Genomic DNA, 19,525 nt, shown 5'->3' with positions numbered 1-19,525 from the left:
CCTTTCCCCAGCCCTTGTTATAATTGTGATAGGAGATCTTATTCACTCCAAAAAAATAGTTTTTAAAATTGGCTCCGATGTACACATTGTACAGCATTCGCTGATTATTTATTTTATTTCATATGAGGCTGATGGACACTTCTGGGGGCTGAAGAGAGGGTTCTGGGGGCTGATTTAAGGCATATGGGGGCTGATATGAGGCAAATGGGGGCTGATAAGAGGCAAATGGGGGCTGATGAGAGGCATGGGGCTCTTATCTGAGGGCAGAGTGGGGGTCATTCACATTGGGGGTCTGAGCTGAGGTCTGATTGTGGGTCTGAGCTGAGGTGTCATAAAAAAAAAAAAACTTATTGTCCCCCTCTAAAACCTAGGTGCATCTTGTAGGGCGAAAAATACGGTAGATAGTAGATAGATAGCTAGATAGATAATAGGAGATAGATATTAGATAGATAGAAAGATATGGGATAGATATTAGATAGATACATATGAGATATAGATAGAATATAGATAAACAAAGAAAGCGTGTAGTTTATTTGACCCAAAGTCAAGCGACGTTTCAACAGCTTGTTGCTGTCTTTATCAAGCCTAGTGCACATGTGCTACAAACATGCTTTATATAGGGACATTGATCCACAATAAATTAACATCAATTAGATAAAATACAATCAAAATTCATAAATATAGTGGTACATATGGTTGCATAAATACATATAAAAAACCGCCACAATCTGGCAAGTACAGTGCATATAAATAATAAATCATTGATGCAGCATCCTTTACATTATGTGAGAAAAATCTTAATGAGTGCAGGTGATTACCCTAATAACATGAATTAAAAACTCACTGTCAGCTGGGTAACTGTATACAACATAGATTGCGTGCTCCGTGGCGTTCCCATTCACTAACCGACAAGTCTCGCGATTCCTCCGGCGTCTAGAGACTGAATGGCAACCACAGCCAAGATGGCTGAAACGGCCCGCAAGTGATATACGCATGTCCAGACGGTAGCAGGAGCCGCCCAACAGTCACTACGTAATCGTAGTCATGTAAATAGATAGCAACAGATATATGGAACAGGATTCTACCGATATAATTTTTTTAAAAGAATCTTATATTAATATCAGGGTCTAGGACACTGTCAACCAACGATCTACATGACAAAGCATATATGATCGCTGGATTCAGGGTCTTATCAACCCATTATAGTGGCTATAAGGAAACAATACAAACGGTAGAGAAAGGGTGTTTACCCAACAGTGACAGGTCATGTTAATGATCCATCAATGTACACTTAGGAGGAAATTGGCGTCGCCAGGTTATCCCCGCCAACCGCCACCCATCCCCCATAAGGGTGCATTACTCTCCCACCCATGCATTTAGATATCCAAGCCAGAACAGTATATAGTGATAGCATTCATAATCCAAGTTCCTTGAAAAAAATGATAAAAATAAATACATAAATATATAGACTGTATGGGTAGGCGCCTAACACAGTGTGGACCAAATTCCGCATTAATGTTGCAACAGTAGTCCAGACATCCTGTATGCGGATAAAGTGAACATAGCATACTGGAACTAGCCAACTGGAACCGCAATGTACTTCACATCGTACAGCACCTCAGTCATGACAATGAGAATGTTTTGAATCTAAAAACAAAAAGAGAGAAAGTTTTAACAAAACTCTCGTATAAAGTTACACTTAATTAAATGTATTAATGTATATACATGTGCATTCAACCTACAGTAGGGAATACGGATCAAGCTATCGACGGAGTGAGACAGCATTAATCCACCCTAAAATCCACATTTAACCCATTGGGTCTTAAAGTTTTCAAAGTATATATCCAATACAATTCACGCTTTTTGAGGAGAGCTATCTCCCCCCCCGTCTCCCTAATTCTATCTGCTCCAAAATGCGAAATCTCAAATCATTCTGTGTGTGTCCTGCCTCTTTAAAATAGACACGGGCAAATCCATTTTATCCTTCCTAATGCAATAGTGATGTTGATTCAGCCGTGTCTTCACATCCCACGTGGTCTCCCAAACATACCACTTCCCGCAGGGACAGGCCAGTTGGTAGACCACGTAGGATGAGTCACAAGTCAGGAATTTAGTGATTTTAATCATTCCATTAGTGGCCGGATTGAAAAATGTATCTCCTTTCATCATAAGTTTACAATTTATGCAATGATAGCAAGGGTAACAACCAGTGTGAGTGGAGCCGCACATTGCTCTCACACTTGTCCTGGCACTACCCACATCCGCTTTTACCAGTCTATCACCCAAATTTCGCCCTCTCCGATAAGAAAACAAAGGGGGTGTATTAAATGCTGCAATCTGAGAGAAACTATTCCCTATCAACCTCCAACATCCGGAGGCATTGGAGGTTGATAGGGAATAGTTTCCCTCAGATTGCAGAATTTAATACACCGCCTTTGTTTTCTTATCGGAGAGGGCGAAATTGGACCTAGGTGCTGGTCCACATTGGCCGGACGTGCACCCCTCGTTCATACAGTGTGCTGCTTCCTCATTTTCTCAAGGTAGAATATAGATAGATAGATAGGTCATAGATACATAGATAGATACGAGATAGATACGAGATAGATAAGGGATAGATATTAGATATAAGATAGATAAGAGATAGATAGATAGATACAGGATGGATAGATTGATGATAGATATTAGATAGAAGATAGATAGATATGAGATAGATTATGTGACGGTATCACTGTATCTCACCGCCTTGTAATTCCTTAATTCCAATTAGTTGAAGAATCCCCCCATTCGCCAAATAAGAAATCGTTGGTAGAGCTGAATAATTCCACATATGAGCCAAAGCTGGATACTGGAACAAGACTTTACTAGAAGCACACTACATTCAAAAATACAATTTCTTTTATCCCCTGCTCCCATGCAAGGGAGACACCCACAACAAACATACATTAACCAATAACACAAAGGTTATAACCCACATAACATCCTCCCGTCTGCCTGTGATATAATTATGGTACAATGGTTAACATAATTATCCCAGGCAGGACAATACACAATGTCCTCTGTCCTGGAGACAGACATCACTTACTCAAATATACAATGTCCCACCCTTTACAATACACATAGACATGTAACTTATTCCAACCTGGCACGAATTTGACCAGGGTTCAAAAGTTAGTAAAAGTCTCCTTTAAGAAGGGAGAGGAAAACATGCGGACAACCATCGAAGGGCATCCTTCACAATGGCCCCCCTTTTTCTCCCTGCTCCGGCAGACATGGTTAGACCTTTCCTGGTCTAGTAGGGGCTGGCAGTGCTTCAGGCTCAGTCAGATAGTAAGGGCTCTTTCACACTTGCGTTCTCTACTTCCTGCATAGAGTTCCGTCGTCGGTGCTCTATGCCGGAAGAATCCTGATCAGTTTTATCCTAATGCATTCTGAATGGAGAGAAATCCGTTCAGGATGCATCAGGATGTCTTCAGTTCCGGACTGGAACGTTTTTTGGCCGGAGAAAATACCGCAGCATGCTGCGCTTTTTGCTCCGGCCAAAAATCCTGAAGACTTGCCGCAAGGCCGGATCCGGAATTAATGCCCATTGAAAGGCATTAATCCGGATCCGGCCTTAAGCTAAACGTCGTTTCGGCGCATTGCCGCATCCGACGTTTAGCTTTTTCTGAATGGTTACCATCGCTGCCGGGACGCTAAAGTCCTGGCAGCCATGGTAAAGTGTAGGGGGCAGCAGTATACTTACCGTCCGTGCGGCTCCCGGGGTGCTCCAGAGTGACGTCAGGGCGCCCCACGCGCATGGATGACGTGATCGCATGGCACGTCATCCATGCGCATGGGGCGCTCTGACGTCATTGGATGGTGAAATCATAGGGTTGGAGGGCCAGGCTGCACCGTAATAAACGAGCATTGTCTCCAGAGACCCGATTGAGCCAGACCAAGGGGTTGTGGTCAGTCATGAGAGTAAAGGCACAGCCATAAAGATGGGGGGTGAGTTTTTTGAGGGCCCAGACCAACGCCAGGCACTCTTTCTCAATGGCCGCATAACTGACTTCTCTTGGCAACAATTTCCGACTCAGTCCAAACCTTTAGGCATCTGTGTGAACCATAAACCTTTTGTTAGGATCTGGGGCAGCCAACACAGGAGCATTAATTAGAGCATTTTTCAAAGCTTGGAAAGCCACCTCACACTCCGGGGAGACCACAGGTGTGCCTCCCAGGTATCGCTATGGATGGCGATATCATCCAGGTAGGCACATGCATAATCCTGGAGACCCTCTAATAGGCGATCCACCATGCGCTGGAATGTGTCCGGGGCGTTATTCATCCCGAACGGCATAACCCGGAATTGGTATAAGCCGAACGGGGTGATAAAAGCGGATTTGGAGATCGCATCCTCCGCAAGAGGAATCTGCCAGTATCCTTCACATAGATCAATCGTGGTCAGATACTTCCCCGTGGATATGCGGACCAGTAATTCGTCCATCCGAGGCATGGAATAAGCGTCTGTGACAGTCTTGTCATTGAGTCGCCTGTACTCTACACAGAAGCGGGTTGTACCATCCCGCTTCGGTACTAGAACTACAGGGGAGGCCCAAGGACTTTCTGAGTGCTCTATTACCCCTAGCCGGAGCATTTCTTCTATTTCTTTCTGCATCCCATCTCTGACAACTTCAGGGATGCGGTAAGGGGGTTGCCTTAGTGGCGTCTGCTCTGGAGTTTCCACTTTGTGGACAGTCAGTGGAGTGTACCCGGGTTCTTAGGAGAATGTGGCTCTTTTGGACTCGAGTAAGCGGACTGCAATGAGTTTTCTCCTGGGGTGCTAGTTGTTCCCCTAACCGGACTAACTCTATTGTTCTTGTTTTTCGAGTACCCCCTAACATGTCGGGTAATGGTAGTGCCTCTGTGTCCTCGCCGGCAGGGGCGCAGATAGCAGTTACCTCTTCCGTTCTTTCCTGATATGCTTTGAGCATGTTGATGTGAAACGTCAGTTTCACCTCCTCATTCTCACATCTAGCTACCGTAAAGGTTGTATCACATACCTGTCCTATAACCTTATAAGGTCCCTGCCAGGCAGCCTGAAGCTTGTCGGTACGGACGGGTCTCAGTACCATCACCCTCTGTTCTACTTGAAAGCTTCAGTACCTGGCCTTCCTGTCATACCATACTTTCTGGCGCCGTTGGGCCGTTCAGAGGTTGTTCTGGACAGCCTGAGTCAACTCCTCCATGCGGTCCCGCAGCTCCAACACATATGGTACAATCGGGGTCTCTTCTACAGGGAGTGCAGAATTATTAGGCAAATGAGTATTTTGACCACATCATCCTCTTTATGCATGTTGTCTTACTCCAAGCTGTATAGGCTCGAAAGCCTACTACCAATTAAGCATATTAGGTGATGTGCATCTCTGTAATGAGAAGGGGTGTGGTCTAATGACATCAACACCCTATATCAGGTGTGCATAATTATTAGGCAACTTCCTTTCCTTTGGCAAAATGGGTCAAAAGAAGGACTTGACAGGCTCAGAAAAGTCAAAAATAGTGAGATATCTTGCAGAGGGATGCAGCACTCTTAAAATGTCAAAGCTTCTGAGGCGTGATCATCGAACAATCAAGCGTTTCATTCAAAATAGTCAACAGGGTCGCAAGAAGTGTGTGGAAAAACCAAGGCGCAAAATAACTGCCCATGAGAAAAGTCAAGCGTGCAGCTGCCAAGATGCCACTTGCCAACAGTTTGGCCATATTTCAGAGCTGCAACATCACTGGAGTGCCCAAAAGCACAAGGTGTGCAATACTCAGAGACATGGCCAAGGTAAGAAAGGCTGAAAGACGACCACCACCGAACAAAACACACAAGCTGAAACGTCAAGACTGGGCCAAGAAATATCTCAAGACTGATTTTTCTAAGGTTTTATGGACTGATGAAATGAGAGTGAGTCTTGATGGGCCAGATGGATGGGCCCGCGGCTGGATTGGTAAAGGGCAGAGAGCTCCAGTCCGACTCAGACACCAGCAAGGTGGAGGTGGAGTACTGGTTTGGGCTGGTATCATCAAAGATGAGCTTGTGGGGCCTTTTCGGGTTGAGGATGGAGTCAAGCTCAACTCCCAGTCCTACTGCCAGTTTCTGGAAGACACCTTCTTCAAGCAGTGGTACAGGAAGAAGTCTGCAAGGTAAGAAAAACATGATTTTCATGCAGGACAATGCTCCATCACACGCGTCCAAGTACTCTACAACGTGGCTAGCAAGAAAGGGTATAAAAGAAGAAAATCTAATGACATGGCCTCCTTGTTCACCTGATCTGTACCCCATTGAGAACCTGTGGTCCATCATCAAATGTGAGATTTACAAGGAGAGAAAACAGTACACCTCTCTGAACAGTGTCTGGGAGGCTGTGGTTGCTGCTGCACGCAATGTTGATGGTGAACAGATCAAAACACTGACAGAATCCATGGATGGCAGGCTTTTGAGTGTCCTTGCAAAGAAAGGTGGCTATATTGTTCACTGATTTGTTTTTGTTTTGTTTTTGAATGTCAGAAATGTATATTTGTGAATGTTGAGATGTTATATTGGTTTCACTGGTAAAAATAAATAATTGAAATGGGTATATATTTGTTTTTTGTTAAGTTGCCTAATAATTATGCACAGTAATAGTCACCTGCACACACAGATATCCCCCTAAAATAGCTAAAACTAAAAACAAACTAAAAACTACTTCCAAAAATATTCAGCTTTGATATTAATGAGTTGTTTGGGTTCATTGAGAACATGGTTGTTGTTCAATAATAAAATTAATCCTCAAAAATACAACTTGCCTAATAATTCTGCACTCCCTGTATTTCTGTGTGACCTTCCCAGTGATCCTTAATGATATCTAGTGGCCCCCTCAGCCGCCTCCCGTATAATAGTTTAAAGGGGGAAAACCCGGTGGATTCCTGCGGCACCTCCCGGTAGGCGAATAGTAAGTGCGGCAGGAATCGCTCCCAGTCCCTATAGGCTCCTATGAACGCTTTCAACATCTGTTTCAACGTTCCGTTGAAACGCTCACAGAGCCCATTGGTCTGGGGGTGGTACGGGGAGCTGGTTATCAAGTTAACCCCACACAACTTCCATAGTTGTTGGGTGACCTCGGCAGTGAACTGTGTGCCCTGGTCTGATAGAATCTCTTTGGGAAATCCCACCTGAGAGAATATCTTGACCAGGGCATCCGCCACTGTCTCGGCCTGAATATTTGGGAGGGCTACTGCCTCCGGATAACGGGTGGCGTAGTCTACTACGGTAAGTATATAGTGCTTACCGGAGTGACTAGGCTTCGCTAGGGGTCCTACAATGTTCATTGCAACTCTCGCAAAGGGCTCCTCTATTATAGGAAGGGGAATCATTTTAGCCTTCGGGTGATCCCCTCTCTTACCTACCCGTTGGCATACTTCACAGATTTGACAGTACGCCCGGACGACGTCGGATACCCCAGGCCAAAATAAGTTCTGGGTTATCCGGTGTAATGTCTTGCGTCTTCCTAAATGCCCAGCTAACGGGACATCATGCGCTACTCGCAATAGCTCTTGCCGGTATTTGCTCGGTATTTTCAGCTGGCTCTTTTACTGGGGCCCGGGTGCATTGACCCGAGTCTCAGTAAAACGATACAAGCGACCTTCCTCCAATACTAGCTGCTCCTTTTCTAACCCCCCGTGCCCTCTCTTAGCTTTTTCCCTGTAATGGCTGAGGGTGGGATCCCCCCCGAGTGGGATCCCCCCCACTTCCTTCCCAAAATCCCCCACCCCCCCACTTCCTTCCCAAAATCCTCTGGAGTATCTCAGGGAAGGGGGGTTACAGTCAGTTGGCTTACCTGGGTCTCGGTTGGTTATGGGTGGCTCTCGGTAGCACGACTTTGGGCTTGGGTTGGAATGGCTTGTACTTCTTGCGGAGAAGTGGCTGCAAAAGCAGAAGTCAAAGGGGCCAATATCATTGCCCAACACTACCTCGGCGGGCAACTCTTTCATTACCCCAACCTGTACCTTGCCTGCTCCGGCACCCCAGTCCAGATGTACCTGAGCGGTAGGAATCTGGTACACTGCCCCCCTGCCACTCGCACAGCAATCGATTTCCCCGGTCTCTCTTTGTTGTCAATGAGGTGCCTTTGTACCAGGGTTATGGTAGCGCCACTGTCTCGTAGTCCGCGGGCAGTTTTCCCATTAATCGTCACCAGCTGACAATGATGTTTGCGGTTGTCAGTGATGGTGGATTGAACACTAAGGGCTTCATACAAGTTACCCAGGGGTTCTTCCCGGCTTAATTCTTTGGCATCCCACACAGAGGGTACTTGGTAATCCACACAGTGAACGGCCGCCTGGGGTTGAGGGAAACCGCGTCGGGTCCAGCTGGTTCTGGGGGGCTCCAATGGACAGTTTTTCTGCATAAGCCCCACTTGGCGACACTGATGACAAGTGATGTAGTTGTTGGGTGGCCGGGAATAGCGAGGTGTAGCTGTCACCGGCCTGCTGGGCTGTTGGTACCTGGGGGCCGCTGAAGCTGTGGGTACTGTGGGACGTGGAGGTTGGGTTCTTGGAGTAGGTGCTGTATTTTTCCGAGTATCTGCATACTCGTCTGCCAATTTGGCAGCCTGTAGTAGGGAAAGGGGCTTGCGGTCTCTTACCCACTCTTTCACCTCTGCTTGGATGTGGTCGTAAAACTACTCCAGTAGTTCCAACTGCAGGACGTCATCCAGGGTTGTAGCTTTGCAGCTGGTGATCCAATGGGTAGCTGATTGTTGCAGGCGACAGGCCCATTCTGCGTAAGAGTCCTTTTCCAGCTTCCGTAAATTCCAGAATTTTCACCGGTATTGCATACCGGGCGAGGAGTGCTTCCTAAATCTGGCCATAGCTGTGAACGTCCTCCCAGGATACCGCTCGGAAGGCATCTGCTGCTTTGCCAGATAGCATCCCTGCGAGTATGGAAACCCAGTCTTCTGCTGGTACTCGATGTAGGATACACTGGCGTTCAAAGTCTGCCAGGTACCCATCAATTTCACAGTCCTTTTCGTCAAATGCTTTAAATGCACTGAAGGGAACCTTTCTGGAGTCCCCAGTGCTGCTGGTTCCACTTGGGGAACTTACGGCTGCTTGCTGTGTCTCTGCCAATTTTCATTGTAGCTCCATCTGTGCATTCTGCGTATTTTCTTCCGCTATGATTTTCATAACCTGCATGATGATCTCCGGCGTTGGGTTCGGTCCAAACCAGTCTCTCTCGCATCTCCCAGTTCATGTGAGATTCAGTTTCCCGAACCGTTGGTATATCCATCTCCCGAACGGCCGGTATTTCGGTTTCCTGACCGATCGTTACTGCCTCAGCCAAGATGCCTCGGTCTAGCTCCATCAATTCGGCTATAATGACCCGCTTAGCCTTGCCGCCTGCACTTTTCCCACGAACTTCCAATAGTTTATTTAATGTTCTGCGCTTGAGCTGTGTGTACCAGCTTTCCATTCGCTGTACCCCCGCTTCCTTTGGATTCTTCGTTTAGGGAAAAAAAGGAAAATCCCACTGCTGCCACCAGTTGTGACGGTATTACTGTATCTCACCGCCTTGTAATTCCTTAATTCCAATTAGTTGAAGAATCCCCCATTCGCCAAATAAGAAATCTCTGTTAGCGCTGAATAATTCCACATATGAGCCAAAGCTGGATACTGGAACAAGACTTTCCTGGAAGCACACTACATTCAAAAATACAATTTCTTTTATCCCCTGCTCCCATGCAAGGGTGACACCCACAACAAACATACATTAACCAATAACACAAAGGTTACAACCCACATAACGTCCTCCCGTCTGCCTGTGATATAATTATGGTACAATGGTTAACATAATTATTCCAGACAGGACAATGCACAATGTCAGTTTGCAGGATAGCAGGCTGAACTGGACAGACATATGACTTTTTTTAGCCTTGCAATCTGTTACTTTGTTAAAGAGGACCTTTCGTGTTTTTTTTTTAGTTTAATTCAATACCTTTCCTTGCGGGGTAACACCCCTGATGCTGCCATCCTGCCTGTTTTTTTTCAAATATCCCTCTAACGCTTTCCCGCTCAGTATGTTAATCCTGAGCATCGGTACAGGGAGGAGGAGACGCCAGGGTTTCTCAGTGGTCGTCTCATTCTTTCTTGCTGTGCTGCGATCCAGTCACAGCGTAGAGCATCACAATACAGGGAAAAAAAAAACCTCACCTTCTCCCTGGCTGTGACACTCAGGGAGAAGGAGATGCCCATTTTAAAACCCATGCTCCTCCGCCTCCCTGTACCGATGCTCAGGATTAACATACTGAGTTGGAAAACTGCACGGGGCACAGCATTGTGGAGGGATATTTGAAAAAAAAACAGGCAGGCTGGCAGCATCAGCGCGGGTACCTCGCAAGGAAAGGTATTTATTAAGCTAAAAAAAAAAAACATGAAAGGTCCTCTTTAAACGATGATATGAACTAAGCCTCGGTGAAGAGTGAGAGGATGAGAGTGCACCAAACTGTAAACCAACTGTACTGCTGGTATGTACCCCCTTCTCTGCAGCCTTTCATTCAGCATACCAAGAATTGCTTGGTAACAAATATATTTAAGTTTTTGAACACAGATGCGCTTGCTGCCATCAGCCCATCTATCCAGTGCATTTTATGGAGCACCCTTAGTTCTTACTCTCTCCACCACAAATTCAGCATGGTGTGGCTGCAACGAGCTAGCTTCATTACAAATGATTCATAGCTAAAGCATGTAGACCTTGATATCCAAATGCTTTTGTCTTGTCCACTTATCTTATCCTTTTGAATACAGTGGAGTAGCCCGAGGACTGCACTGCAGCTGATTGGAAATAAACAGCTTTATAAGCAAGCTGAAAAAGCAAGTGTGGAACTTGAATGTGTGTTTTGTGTTCATTATTTTGCTATGGTAATGCCGATTAAAAGTATCTATTAAATTATATTATTTACTTTTATTTTCTATTTTTATATTGGTGCAAACATATGCTAATATTTGCCTTAGATTTGAACTTTGGCCCCCAAAAATATTGTCCTCTAAGGAAAAGTGATCAAAAAGTCATGCACATCCCGAACGTATCAATGAAAAATACAAATCTCCCAGCAGAAAATGAGCCCTCACATAGCTCTGTAGACATATGTATAGAAAATAATGATGAAAGACTACTCACAAAAAAAGTTTGTATTTTGCTTGTGGGTGAAATTCAGGATGCACTCTAACCTTTACAGGTGAACTTAATGTGACCTTCTCTAAACTTTTGAATGCACGTGCACAACTGTTCAGCGTTTCAGTAATTTTTGCAGAACAATGCCCTGGTGAACCGGGTGATAAATGCCACACAACTCAGGCACATTTAAGGGAGATGACAGGCATCCAAATGTCACATGACCACACCACGAGGCACAGACATCATCGCCTCGTATGGGCCAGTAAGCATCTACGCTGGACAAGAGACCATTGGCCTCAGTGTTGTTGACTGATGAAAGTCGATTCACGCTAGGCAGAAATTATGGCCGTCAACGATGTTGGAGACGAAAGCACTATGCATCAGCCACTGTTGTCACCAGACAAGCTTTTGGTGGTGGTGTTACAGTGTGGGCAGCAGGGTCTAGTCAATACAGAAATGCCCTACACTACAGTGACAAGCCCATAATACTTGAATAACATCATTAATCAAGTAATTCTGCCTCTGCATGAAAAACACAGACCTAATTTAATCTTCATGGACGACAATGTGCCAGCTAATTGAGGTAACATCATTAGGGAACAGCTGCTGGAGACTACCTCAAATGGAGTGGCCTGCACTTTTTCCAGACCCGAATCCCATTGAAAACCTATGGTATCAGCTGAGTGACCATGTAAGGCTCGTAACTCTGTACCCCAAAACCTCAATGGCCTGAGGGACATCCTTTAAGAAGAGTCATGCCTCAGCAGACAATAAGTTGACTTGAACAGCATGAGACATCATTGTCAAGCTGTAATAGATGCCACATGATGAGACATTGCCATTTTTTGTGGGGGTATACTAGGGGTGGGCGATATGCGATATAAATTTGTGCCACGATATGAATTTTGTGCATATCGCCTATATCGCCTCTCGACACGCACCATGTTCTCCTGAGCTGGCACAGTGGAGAAGGAGGGAGTCGCTCCCTCCCCACTGTGTGCGGCTGCCGCTGACAACCAATGAGAACAGAGTAGGAGGAGGAGGGGAGAGACTGTAAAAATGATAAGCTGTAAAAATATTGTTTTATTGAAATACATGATTAAAACATACAAGGGAGATGACAGACAAATGCATTAATGAAAAAAGTGCAGTACAATCCTGGGAAAATTTTTAGAGTACAGAGGTATAATGAAACAAGAGACCTAAAAACAAGAGCCTACGGATAGGATGCTGCTATATAAAATATATGTGTACATATAGATGTCCACAATCAATGAAAGTGCAGAGTGCCATTAAATATAAAGTGCCTGTGCAAACTTCAATATAGTCAGTAGAAAATAGCAGCTCTCTATTTAATCCAATGCGGCAAATACCATAGTAAAGTGCATGTGCAAGCCAAACTCAGATGGCCAAAAAGTATAGTAAAAACATATTCATTGAGGCTCAACAACAAAGGTGTATTACAAATAGGTGGAAAAAGGTCACGTTTTTTTTGAGTAACAGATCTACCGGAAGACTGCACACCGCAACGCACATTTCGATTGAAACCTTCCTCTGGGGGTACGGTCTTCCTACTAGAGAGACTATATTTAAATGGGTGCTCCTCCAATCGGGGCATACCAATCAAATATAAAATGCAAACATATGATGTCAATTAAATACACTGTCCTATCACCGTCCTTCTAAAGGGTGGAGGCGCAGGTGGACCGTGTGGTGGCCAATCACATAGGTACAGCTGCACATACTGATCAAGGACCTTCGGTGACGTCATAGTCTCGCGAGATTTTCGGCGGTCACGTGATGGCCTGTCACGCGGCTGGCGAAGTCAGGGGGATGAATCACATGATCGCAAGTCGCGATCACATGTTCCGCACCAGCACAATGGCCGGGAGATGGAGTATAAGGTGAGAGGGTCACATGATCGCGAATCGCGATCAGATGAATAATATAATTCAAATAGTGGAAATGTTATCCATAGAGGAATAAAATATATACAATGTGAATTAATACACAAGTGAACCGAAGGTGAATAAACACAATAAAGTGAAAGTAAGTTGATCATAAAATATATACATGAGTGACATAAGCAAAAATAATGTATTATGTTTCCATATAAGGATAAAATTAATTAATAAGTCTGAAAGTGCTAAAATAATAATAAGTGAACTATGAATAAAAAAGTGAAACCAAAAATTGTGAAAAAGAAGAAAAGGGGGATGAAGGGAAGGGGGGGAGGGAGTGGAGGGAAAGGGGAAAAAAGTGTGACATTTCCATATTCAATTCTTGATTTTGATGACGTAGATGGTCCGGCGAAATATACCCGAGGTCCTTATTGAGGAGTGAAAGCAAATATGTTAACCTATATGCAAAAAGACAGCGTTAGTACTAAATCTCTAGTAGGAAAAAAATGCATGAACATGAAAACTGGTAAAAAAGGACAAGAATATAAAATAATTATTTTCTATGAATTAAAAATGTATCTACATGTTCACTGTAGGAAGGGGGCATAAGACAGGGCATCCTTGAGGCCTTTTGGTTGTGTGGTGTCCAGGGTCCATATCCATTTTGTCTCTAATTGGGCCAGGCGTTTCATTAGGTTACCACCACGCATCCTGAGGTCTATGTGGTCTATCCCACAGACCTTCAAAAGTGAGGGGTCGCTATCATGAAAGTTCCTAAAATGTCTCGCAATCGGTTTCAGTTCGTCCGCATTAGTGGAATCCTTTGATTTCACAATATCTCCGAGACACGGTATGTGACCTTTTTTCACCTATTTGTAATACACCTTTGTTGTTGAGCCTCAATGAATAGGTTATTACCATACTTTTTGGCCATCTGAGTTTGGCTTGCACATGCACTTCACTATGGTATTTGCCGCATTGGATAAAATAGATGCCTATTTAATCAATGATTTACATTTGAGAGCTGCTATTTTCTACTGACTATTGAAGTTTGCACAGGCACTTTATATTTAATGGCACTCTGCACTTTCATTGATTGTGGACATCTATATGTACATATATATTTTATATAGCAGCATCCTATCCGTAGGCTCTTGTGTTTAGGTCTCTTGTTTCATTATACCTCTGTACTCTAAAAATTCTCCCAGGATTGTACTGCACTTTTTTCATTAATGCATTTGTCTGTCATCTCCCTTGTATGTTTTAATCATGTATTTCAATAAAACAATATTTTTACAGCTTATCAATTCTCAGTGTTTACTTATAGGTTTTTCCTTCCTAAGTGCGCTTGCGCCGATTATGTCACACTACACCCGGGAAATAAGACTGCTTTACACCAGTTCGATAAATGACCCCATAAATTTACAAGAGCGGAAAGAACAGAGAATGGGCGTCGCTTTACTATAATTAATAATAGTGGCTATGCAAGTGGACATTTCATGTACGTCCCCGGGTTACGTACTAGATAGAAACTGTCGGTTTGTTCATAAGTCAAATTTGTTCATAAGTCGAATCAAGCACTTTTTTTTTAAGCACTAACCACTAGCCAAAGGACAGGATATAAAATTGCATCTTTATAATGAGGTTACAGAAAGCAGTAAAACCTCAAGTGGCTCTAAACTCATTCCATACTCATTAAAACTAAATTGCATGGTGTTCTACATAGCAAATGCAACTTGGACTATGTCTTAACATATTAATTTTTTTCTGTGCATGTAAATGCTTAAACATCAAATTCAACATTCAAATATTGTACAGTGTAGAGTACAACCTTATTATTTCTACTTTATCTTCCAAGGTGATTGTTTTTCATTTCTTTGCTATATCACCAGTAGTGATGAGCGGGAGGTGCCATATTCGATTTCGCGATATTTCGCGAATATTCGAATGAATATTCGTGTTATATTCGTCGAAATCGAATATTCGTAATTATTCCAATTATCGCGAATAATATACGAATTTTTTATTTTTTTCGCGTATTGCGATTATTTATCTTGATAGTATAAGGCAACGTTCCTATGCTAATTGACTATGGCTAGGCTAATATGTGTATTTTACGAAATTTCGTGATTTGCTCTAACTTCGTCTCTTAGAATATTACGAATATTCTAAAAGACGAAGTTAGAGCAATATTACGAAATTTCGTAAAATACACATATAGATTGTAATTTAGCTAATATAGGCTTTTTTTGCCTCAAATTTTTTTTTGCCTCTTCTGAACTTAAGTTTTGTAAAATATGTACACTATTAAAAAATATTACTATAGCAGTATATTAGCTTAAATACAATCTATGTATATTTTGCGAAATTTCGTAATATTGCTCTAACTTCGTCTTTTAGAATATTCGTAATATTCTAAAAGACGAAGTTAGAGCAATATTAAGAACATTTGCAAAAGCCGAAATTGCGATGCGAGTAATATAACACAAAATAATCGCATGAAGATTTCAACTTAGCACTGCTATATTCCATATTCTAGCCTAGTATGGAATATAGCAGTGCTAACTTAGCACAGCTATATTCCATATTAGGCTAGAATATGGAATATAGCAGTGCTAAATTGAAAGCTTCATGCGATTATTTCGTGTTATATTATTCGCATCGCAATTTGCGAAATTTCGTAAAATACACATATAGATTAGATTGTAATTTAGCTAATATGGAATATAGCAGTAAGTTGAAAACGCCACTGACTGGAGCAGCCAGGAAGCCAGGAATCCAAAGGACAGGTAAGAACAACTTTAGAGAAGTGGGAAAGAAAAAAATATAATAATAAAAAAAAAACGAATATTCGAATTCGCGAATATATAGAACGATATTCTAAATATTCTCGAAATTGCGATATTCGAGAAAAAAATTTGCAATTCGAATATTCGCGCTCAACACTAATCACCAGCACTTGCATCAGATTTTTGTTTTGTAGGCTTTGTTGCAGGGTAAAAATACACTGTATGTACAGAGATGGACACCAGATTCGAGCGTGTCCATCTTGAGAGGACAGGGTACAGTTGTCAGAGAACCCTGTGGTGGTCTCCTTTAATCCTTTAATGAATAATTAAACAGTTGCTCAGGCTAATAAAACTTGTCCCTAAGGCCCATTCACACGGGCGAGAATTCCGTGCTGGTGCAATGCGTGAGGTGAATGCATTACACCTTCACTGAATCCAGACCCATTCACTTCAATGGGGCTGTGCACATGAGCGGTAATTTTCACTCATCACTGGTGTGTTGCGTGAAAATCGCAGCAAGCTCTATATTGCATGTTTTTAATGCAACGCAGGCCCCATAGAAGTGAATTGGGCTGCGTGAAAATCGCAGGCATCAGCAACAATGTGTGGATGCTGTGAGATTTTCATGCATGGTTGCTAGGAGATGATCAGGATGGGGACCCAATCTTTATTATTTTCTTTTCTAACATGGTTATAAGGGGAAAATAATAGCATTCTTAATACAGACTGCTTAGTAAAATAGTGATGGAGGGGTTAAAAAATAATAAAACAATTAATAAACTCACCTTAATCCACTTGAACGCTCAGCCTGGCATGTCTTCTTTCTTTTTTTTTTATGAAAACGACCTGTGGTTATGTCACTGCGCTCATCACATGGTCCATTACCATGGTGACGGACCATGTGGTGAGCGCAGTGACGTCATCAAAGGTCCTTTAGCCAGGTCCTGAAGAAAGTAGAAAGAAGAGGAAATCCACTACTCGATCAAGTGGATGGGGTGAGTTAAATTAGTTTATTATTTTTAACCCCTCAATGGACATTTTACTAAGCATTCTGTATTAAGAATGCTATTATTTCCCCTTATAACCATGTTATAAGGTAAAATAATAAAATCTACACAACACCGGTCCCAAACCCGAACTTCTGTACTTTGGGTTCGGGTACCAAACATGCCGATTTTTCTCACGCACGTGCAAAACGCATTAAAACGCTTTACACTCGCGCAGAAAAATCACGCATTTTCCTGCAACGCACCCGTATCTTGTCCAGCCTCACGCGATGCCCGTGTGAAAGAGGCCTAAAGCAGTCTGATTGTCTGCTCTGGAATGTTTTTTGCTCTTTAAGTGAGCTCTGATCTGCTTTACACAGCACACACTGCCCCCTCCCTCTGCCCTGCAAATACAGACTGAGTGTGGCCTGACAGCCACTCGCTCCCCTCTCCCCTGGAGACGCTGACAGAGGGTCGCTGATCACTGTCTGGAGATGGTGGACAGTGGGACAGACATTGCTAGCCCCACGTGTATCAGCCTCTGATTTGGTTTTCAACTCCCAGTTGCAGAGAACGGGCAGGGGAGTTCTGGATGTCTCTTACCAACGGCTTGCAGTGCAAGAATGCAGAGAGCTTGAAGGGGGAGTACACTTCCGGTCCCATGAGGCAGTGTTCGTAAGTACAAGTTGTACGTAACTCAAATGTATGTAACCTGGGGACTGCCTTGTATAATAAAAATAACACCAATATATATTTATGATCATCGTACACATATGTAAAATCTGATCTAAAAACAAAGACTACTCAGTGCAACAAAAGCACAAAAAATATGCAAAACATTAAGAGGGTCATTTATCAAACTGGTGTAAAGTAGAATTGGCTTAGTTGCTCATAGTAACCAGATTCCATCTTTAATTTTCCAAAGGAGCTGTCCAAAATGAAAGGTGGAATGTGATTGGTTGCTATGGGCAACTAAGCCAGTTCTACTTTACACCAGTTTGATAAATGACCCCATAACAGTGCTCCAGACTAAAAAAAATTCAAGGAGCTATTGGCTCCTAACCTGAAAAATTTAGGAGCCAAATACAATTATTATTTTTTTTGTTTTGTTTTAAACAATTTTTATTGAGCAAATCAATAAAATACAATATCCGAGTGGTGGAGGGAAGACAAGCCTCCATCACTCCTACATAAGTCATAAACATAGTATAAACTACAGGTCAATCAATGTATTGCAAGTATTACAGTTTCATCAATAAGGCAAGTCACTGAGAAGGCCTCCAATGGCTAAGACAGAAAATAGTCACCGACTATTGCTTCAAGGAGTCACTGTGTATCGCGTTTCATCACATCCGAGACAGGTTAGAAATAGGGGGGAGGGTAACGCCCTTTTGTGAATTTTTTAGGGATAAGTAGACTGTGGGACTGAAGGAGTAAATCGAGTGTGACAATATTGGACACGTCCACCATATGTAGAAGAAGGTACCTCTCTGCTTTAGGCATCTCCAGCATGTGTCAGAAGCTGTAGCTGAATACAAACATGTTTTGTCAGGGGTTTTATACCACCTTGTGATAATTTTATAATTATTCCCTGGATCTTGACACATCTCGAGGCCTTATGTGAGGAGTTAAAAATAGTAATGGTATCAAACGGGGATAATCATTTACCTAAATCTTTTTCCCACAACCTAATAAAAGCTGTTGTTAGGTCTAATGGAGGAGTCCTCAATCTTTTATACCACTGTGAGATCAATTTTTGGGGTGAGGGATCTTGAGCGACAATGTGCTCAAACCAAGTTATGGGGCGCAACAGTGTGTGTAGACGGGCATTTTGAGACATGTACGCCCGTAGAAAATGAAGCCCTACAAATCTGGAGCCAGATACTTTCAGAAGATTCAGAAGATCCTTCATGGAGAGTAATTGGCCATTGCCGTAAAGGTCCACCAATCTTAAAGTAGACCTACTAATTTCAATGGGAAGGCTGCTTCTTAAGGCTTGGGGGGCTAAATGACAAACATCTCCTACACTGAGAATAGGGGACGGTAGTGGGGAGTTTAAGGGGGTGTTTTGCAGAGTGTACCATGCGTGCAGGGTAGCTTTCATGGTAGGAGTAAAGTTTGAATGTATAGGTATCTGGGACATAATGCCTAAGAGGGCCACCTTAAAAGGAATACCCAGTAAGGATTCTTCCATCGGGACCCAAGATTTATGTTCAGGGGCAGATAACCAGTCTACTACTCTAGTGAGTAGGATAGCTTGACCATATAATTCAGGGTCTGGCAAGGATATACCCCCCCCCCCCTCTCTCTCTCGGGTAAGACATCAATTTATACGATATTCTAGCCTTTTTTTGTTCCATATGAAAGATCTGAACATAGATCTAAGTTTTGAGTAGTATGTGGAAGGAACGGGGATTGGTAGGGTCTGCTGAAGATAACTGAGTTTAGGAAGGATGAGAGAAAGTAGGATATTTTTCCTCCCGAACAACGAAAGTGTAGGGACATCCAGGGAAGTTAAGTCCTCAGTCAACTTATTCTAGAAAGGGATATAGTTTAAGTTAAATAGTTGACGTGGGTCAGTACTTATTTTCACCCCTAAATAGGTTAGATAAGGAGAAGACCAGTTAAAAGGCGAGCAAGTCTCAAGGTGAGTCTTAACTGAGTTTTTAAGGCCAG

General features: G+C 43.1%; 1 protein-coding gene across 4 annotated transcripts in view; it reads left to right on the top strand.

Moving 5' to 3' along the window:
• LOC122933299 (synaptotagmin-2) overlaps nt 1-19,525 on the top strand; it is a 574,820-nt gene that overhangs the window by 19,835 nt on the left and 535,460 nt on the right. Inside the window, exon 1 of one of the 4 annotated variants that reach the window (XM_044288198.1) lies at nt 17,456-17,537. The exons of the other annotated variants lie outside the window; for them this stretch is intronic. The gene's annotated coding sequence lies outside the window, so the exon portion shown is untranslated. Of the gene's footprint in view, nt 1-17,455; nt 17,538-19,525 lie in introns of those variants that run through there. 4 annotated transcript variants of the gene reach the window in all.

This window comes from Bufo gargarizans, chromosome 3, assembly GCF_014858855.1.
Source record: "Bufo gargarizans isolate SCDJY-AF-19 chromosome 3, ASM1485885v1, whole genome shotgun sequence".
Classification (NCBI taxonomy): domain Eukaryota; kingdom Metazoa; phylum Chordata; class Amphibia; order Anura; family Bufonidae; genus Bufo; species Bufo gargarizans.
This window is presented reverse-complemented; position numbering and strand designations above follow the sequence as displayed.